The sequence below is a fragment of the Nannospalax galili genome, unplaced genomic scaffold (genome assembly GCF_000622305.1).
Source record: "Nannospalax galili isolate Female #2095 unplaced genomic scaffold, S.galili_v1.0 scaffold813, whole genome shotgun sequence".
NCBI classification, from domain to species: domain Eukaryota; kingdom Metazoa; phylum Chordata; class Mammalia; order Rodentia; family Spalacidae; genus Nannospalax; species Nannospalax galili.
In genome coordinates this window covers 25749-31897 of record NW_008333507.1, presented here as the reverse complement: position 1 = coordinate 31897, position 6149 = coordinate 25749, and positions in this window count along the sequence as shown.

Sequence of the window (6149 nt, the reverse complement as noted above, 5' to 3'; positions counted from 1 at the left end):
AGGATTCTGAAGAAATGCCCCAAAGAGAGTGCTGGGATTGTTCAACTGTATCTGCTATCAGTGTAACAGTGTTAACATGTGTGTCAGGTATTCTTGACTTTTCAGTGGCATGTTCTCAACAGGCATGGGATTAAACATCTTTAAATGTCTCCATATTATATTTGGAAGCAAGCAAATTTAGTTAAATGACAGAATTTCTAAAATATTTTAAACTTTATTGAAATACTGGTCCTTCATGCTTTTGAAATGTGGCAGGCTGTGTCTGTATTTGAGTGCTTGTCCACAACTACTCATTCAAGGTATTACTAAGGTCCAATTAGCTAAAACTACTAATGCAGGAAAATAAACACAAGCTGTTTACATAGTACTATACCTTACTATTTTAAAATAATGTTTTGCTCTTCACAAGCACACACAAATTATCTCAGATACCAATGGTATACATGCATACATACATGAAAACACTCAAACACATAAAATAAAATAAACAAGTCTTTAAAAGGATTTATAAGAATTAATATGCTGATTTTACATCCTGCTACTTAATGTATCAGATCCAGAAGTTTCTATTTTTGGCAGAGTCCATGGAGTATTTTAACTATAGAACCAAGTTGTCTGCAAACAGAGACAGTTTGAAGTCTTCTTTTCAAATATTTATCATTTTCATATATTTTTCTTGTCTTATTGCTCTAGTTAAGACTTTGAGCATTATACTGAGTGAATGTGGAGAGAGTGGACAACCTTGACTTATGCTTGATTTTAGAGGGAGTGGTCTCAGTCTGTATTTAGTAAAATGTTGGTTATATGTTTGTCATATATAGCCTTGATTATGTTGAAGTAAGCTCTGTGTAATGTTTGTTTCTTCAGAATTTCAAGTGTGAAAGTGTGCTAAACTTTGTCAAATGTCTTTTCTGCATCTATTGAAACATTCTGTCTCTGGCTATTAATATGGTGTATTATATTTATTGATTGGTGTATATAGAACCAATCTTGCATTACTTAGATAAAACATAGGTGGTCATAGAATATGTGGTGGGTTGAAGGAGAGTGTCCCCCATAGGTTCCAAGTATTTGCATACTTGGTCCCCATTTGGTGGCACTGTTTGTGGAGGGTCATAGAATGTGACCATGCTGGAGGAAGCATATCACTACTGGGGATCCAGCTTTGAGAGTATATATAGTCATGGATACTTCCAGTCTGGTTCTCTGCTTACTGTACCTGCTTGAAAATTTTTGTGCTTAGACCTCTGCTTCAGCTGCCTCTTGCCATGCCTGCCCCCACCATATTGGACTTTTTTCTCTCTGTAACTGTAAGTGCAATAAACTCTTCCTTCTGTAAGTTGCCTTAGTCATGGTGTTTTATCACAGCAACAGAAAGTAACCAATACAGTATATGATTATCTTAATGTGATCTTGAATTTAATTTGTGAATATTTTGTTGAAGAATTTTTGCATCTATGTTCATCAATGAGACTGATTGGTAGTTTTCTTTTTTATTGTGTCTTTATTTGATTTTGGTATTTGTGATAGTTAATATCAATGGCTAGCTTGATGATATCTAGAATCATCTGTGGGGATAGTCCTCTGGGCACACCTGTGGGGACTCTCTTATTAAATTAAGTGAAGTGGGTAGACCCCCCTTGAAATGGGATCTTAGATGAAACAAAAAGAAGAAAGTGGGCTGAGCATAAGCTCTCATTGCTTTCTGCTTATTGATTGTGGGACACAAGCTCTTGATGTTGTGATTTTCCTATCATGATGGACTGCAGCCTGGAACTGTGAGCTAAAATAAATCTTTTCTTCTTTAAGTTTTGTCAGGGCATTTTATTACAATTTTGTCAGAATATTTTTTAACAGCAACAGAAAAAGTAACAGGATGCTATCAGAATTATGCTAACTTCATAGAATGAGTTTGATAGTGTTTCTTTCCTTTCTATTTTGTGAAATAGTTTAAGAAGTGTTGGTATAAGATCTCCTTGAATGTTTGGTAAAAATGAATGTGTGCATTCTTATTTGCTTGCTTGCTTATGCTCATTTTGATTTCTTCACTCTTTAAAAAAAGATGTATGTGTGTGTGTGTTTGCATATAAGTATGTGCACATAAGTGCAGGTTCCTGCAGAGACCAGAGGCACCAGATTCCCTGATATTAAAGTTATAGGTGACTGTGAGCCATCTGACATTGGTGCTGGGTACTGAACTCAGATCTTCTGCAGGAGCAGTAAGTGCTCTGAACAGCTGAGCTGTCTTTCCAGTCCCAATTTATCCACTCTTATACAGTTTAAGACACCTTAACTATGACATGGTGCTACACACATCAGTAGACATAATTCAGCCAATCCTCCCCACATGACCACAGGCCAGCCCAATATAGACAACTTTTCATTGAAATTCTCTTCACAGGTATACTAGGTTATACCAAGTTGGTAATTACAGCTCACATCACACCCCACCCCTTGTCAACTTGGCACATATACATATCACTTTTAAAACCATAACCTTCCATCCCTTGTCCCCAAAGTCCTATATTTATCTCACAATATAAAATAAAGTCCAACTTTAGAAGTTCAACATCTCTTTGAAAGTCCAAAGTCTCACAACTGCTGGTTCTTATAAAAAAAAAACTACTTACATAATTTCAACATGTGATGGCACAGAGTACCATTTTTATTCCAATGGGAAAGAATTAGGATGTCTCAAGGAACAATCAGATCAAAATAAATCCAAAATCTAGCAAGGAAAATACCAAATCCTCCAGCTTGATGTCCCATATTCATGACTCATCTTCTAGGGTCTAGAAGGCTTGTGTAACCACATTCCTCCAGCTCTGTTGATTGCAGCACACAGAGCCTCTCTTTTGGGCTTGGGCTGGCTCTACAATAAACATTTCAGCTCTCCTTGGCAGATGTCCCATGGTCCTGGCATTTCATGTAGCCTGAATTCTCCATTGTGACTGAGATTTCATCTTCACAGTCCTCTCAGGGCCGCTTCACAGGGACTTCAAACATGCTACACAATGCCAAGCCTCATCTACTTTCCATGACTCCCTCAATCTTACATCCTTCATGCCATCAAAACCAGTCCATGTGGACAATGCTTACACTGTTAGGTTCTGCTGCCAACTGGAGATAGAGGTTGGCTCCTTGGACATCTGTATTACTAACTCTGATGAATTGCTTTCCTAATGTCCCAGTGAAGCACAAGAAGTTTCAATTCAGTGGTGCTGGTCTTTTTAACCACTTGTTTTTGCCTGAGCCTCATCAGAAAATCTTAGCCAAAGTATCACATGAATAGCCCCAAGTCCAGCTCTCAAAGTCCTTGTTCCCCTCTGAAACACGATTTGGGTCTCCACTGTCCACATTACTCCAAGAATTTTTATTTCACAAACTCCTACCATAATGGCCCACAAAGCTCTGCCCACAGAGTCAAAGGCTTTCCCAGCCCAAAGTTCCAAACTCTTCCACAAAAGAGTCCAAAGGCATAAGTGCTGCACAATCAGGTTTATCAGAACAATGATTCCACTTTTGGAACCAATTTATGCCCTAACTTCATTTTTGTTTCTGTGATTAAATATGCTGATCAAAATTGACTTAGTGGAGAATGGGTTTTTTTTTTTTGAGCTTACAATTCCAGGATAAAGTATATCATTGTAGGACAGAAACTTGCTAGTCACATCACATCTACAGTCCACAGTCTAGAGCAGAAAGAAATGAGTACTACATGCTCCTTACTTATGGTTGAGTTCTCCACTCTTACACAGTTCAGGAGCCCCTGCCCAGGGACTGTTGTTGCCTACAGAGTTGGCTGGGTCTTCCAACATCAATTAATTTAATTAAGACAACCAAACCCCACAGGCACACAGGCCAACACAATGTAGACAATTCTTATTGAGACTCTTCTTAGATAATTCTCAGCTGTGTTAAACTGTCAGTTAATGTTAGAGACCATGAAAATCTATCATTTGTAACTTAATTTTAAAAGTAAAGAGAAATATTTAGATATATTATTAAATAAAATGAATTTTAACAAACTCTATTGCTACTAATCGTGTCTATCAATAAAGAAATTATTATATCTGGGGAAAAAGACAATGATAGCTTTCCCCTTAGTTACACATCAACTACTTAGGCAGCAATTTACCAACTATATTTACAATCATATTCAGCAGCTTTGAAGATTTGTCCTCATTTTTTCTCTCATCTTTCCTCTATCTGTTCTTCATCAACAAACATTTTCCTTTAACTTCTTCTGACTCCTGCTTTAGCATTTCTTCAGTACTTGGGCAAATCAATAGTAAAGGATAATGTTAATTATTCAATTGAATGTACTTGGTTTAGAAAATCTCTGATCATTCTGTTTGTTCTTTGGTGCCGACTTTGTGAGAATTAGGTTCTGGGGCTAATAATGAAATGTCCCTCAAACCAATGCCCTTCAAAACTTAAAAGTTTATATGCTCATCCTAGATAATTACAACTTACTTTATATCTTGTTAGCCAGAATTAGTTATAGGGTGCATTTATCTGCAAGAAAAACTGATCAATATGTTATTTAGCTGAATGGATTTGCCAGTCTTGGTGCCTAGGGTGCTCTGGCTCACAAGAGACTAAGTGTGTGCTGGACCATGTGAGGAACTGTATCACACAGGATGAATATTGTCTTAACCTTAGTTGCTTCTATATTGATCTCAAAATTCTGAACTTAGGATTTGGCAAGTAAAGGATGAAAATAACTGGTAAGCCAAGATGGTGGCAGTGTGGCTGCTGGCACCAGAGCAATGGTGGCAGTGGTGGCTCTCGGTCTGGGGACTTAAAATGTGGCTCCAGTAAGGTGTTTCACCACTTGGTCCCCCTGGCCATTGAAGAAGTTGTGAAAATAGCAGATGCCAATAAAGCCAACTGGACCCTTAACCATGAAAAAAATAAATATTTGATCTATCTGCCTCCTTGAGCAAAAGTGAAAAGTGGTTTTGTACAATACTGGTGTCCCTCTAGCGTGAAATTTAAGTCAGCAAGTAGCTGCTACTTCTATATGCTGCACAGAAGCTGAAATGCTCTTTCTTAAACACAAGTATGATCATGTGGACAGAGTGATGGAGTCAGGGAAGTAATAGGAACCAGTGTAATTGAAATTATGACTCCTCCCCTGAGCCTGGAGCTGTAGTTGCCACTGTGAGCCAAGGTTCTACATTCCTCTGGTGGTGGGATGATGGTGGAGCAATTTGAAGAATGGAGGAATTGAAGCTGGTGTTGGGCAGCAGCTTCAGCCTTCTCTGAATGGCTTCATTCTCCACAATCACCTCCTCTAAGGCCCAGGGTTCTGCAAGGCAGGGGATTTTCCTGTGACGGGTTTATGCTAGGGACAGGGGAGGTTTCTGTCATTTGGAGATTCTTGTCTTGGGAGGACTAATTCTCAAGAATTTACTTTCCATATTCCTTGATGGTCAGCTATGGTCTTGACTGCATATGTGGTCTTGGGCACCCAGGGCTTGATGTTCCTCAACCATTCCCAGGCAAAGAGGTTTTCCATTACTCTTCCATAGCCCCAGTGTTCCTTCACTGTGCCTTACAGAAATTGTAAACACGTATTTGAACTTCTAGAATAAAAATTACAATCCGGGAGCTAGAGAGTTGGCTCAGCAGTTACGAGCACTGGCTGTTCTTGCAGAAGACCTGGGTTTGTTTCCCAGCACCTACATGGAGGCAACCACCTGTAACTCCAGTTCCAGGGAATCTGATGCCCTCTTCTGTTCTCCACAGGCATTACCTGACACAGGTGCACTTGCATACATGCACACAGTACATGCATACACATAAAATAAAAATAAAGCAAAAAATTACAATCTAGGAAGTAAAAACATAATAAAAACTCAAATAAATACAAGAGGCAAAATCCTAAAGGAAAAAGAAATAAAAAGTTAGGGCAAGTAAGATGGCTCAGCAGGTAAAGGAGCCTGCTGCCAACCTGGCTACATGGGTTCATTCCCTAGGACCTAACTTGGTTGAAGGAGAGAACTGTTTCCCACAAATTGTCCTTTGACTATGCACTGTGTCACATGCAAGCCCACATACATTCACACAAAACAAGTAAATAGAAATGTAATAAAAGTTTTAATAATAAATAAATACAATTAATTTTAATAGCAAAAAATAAA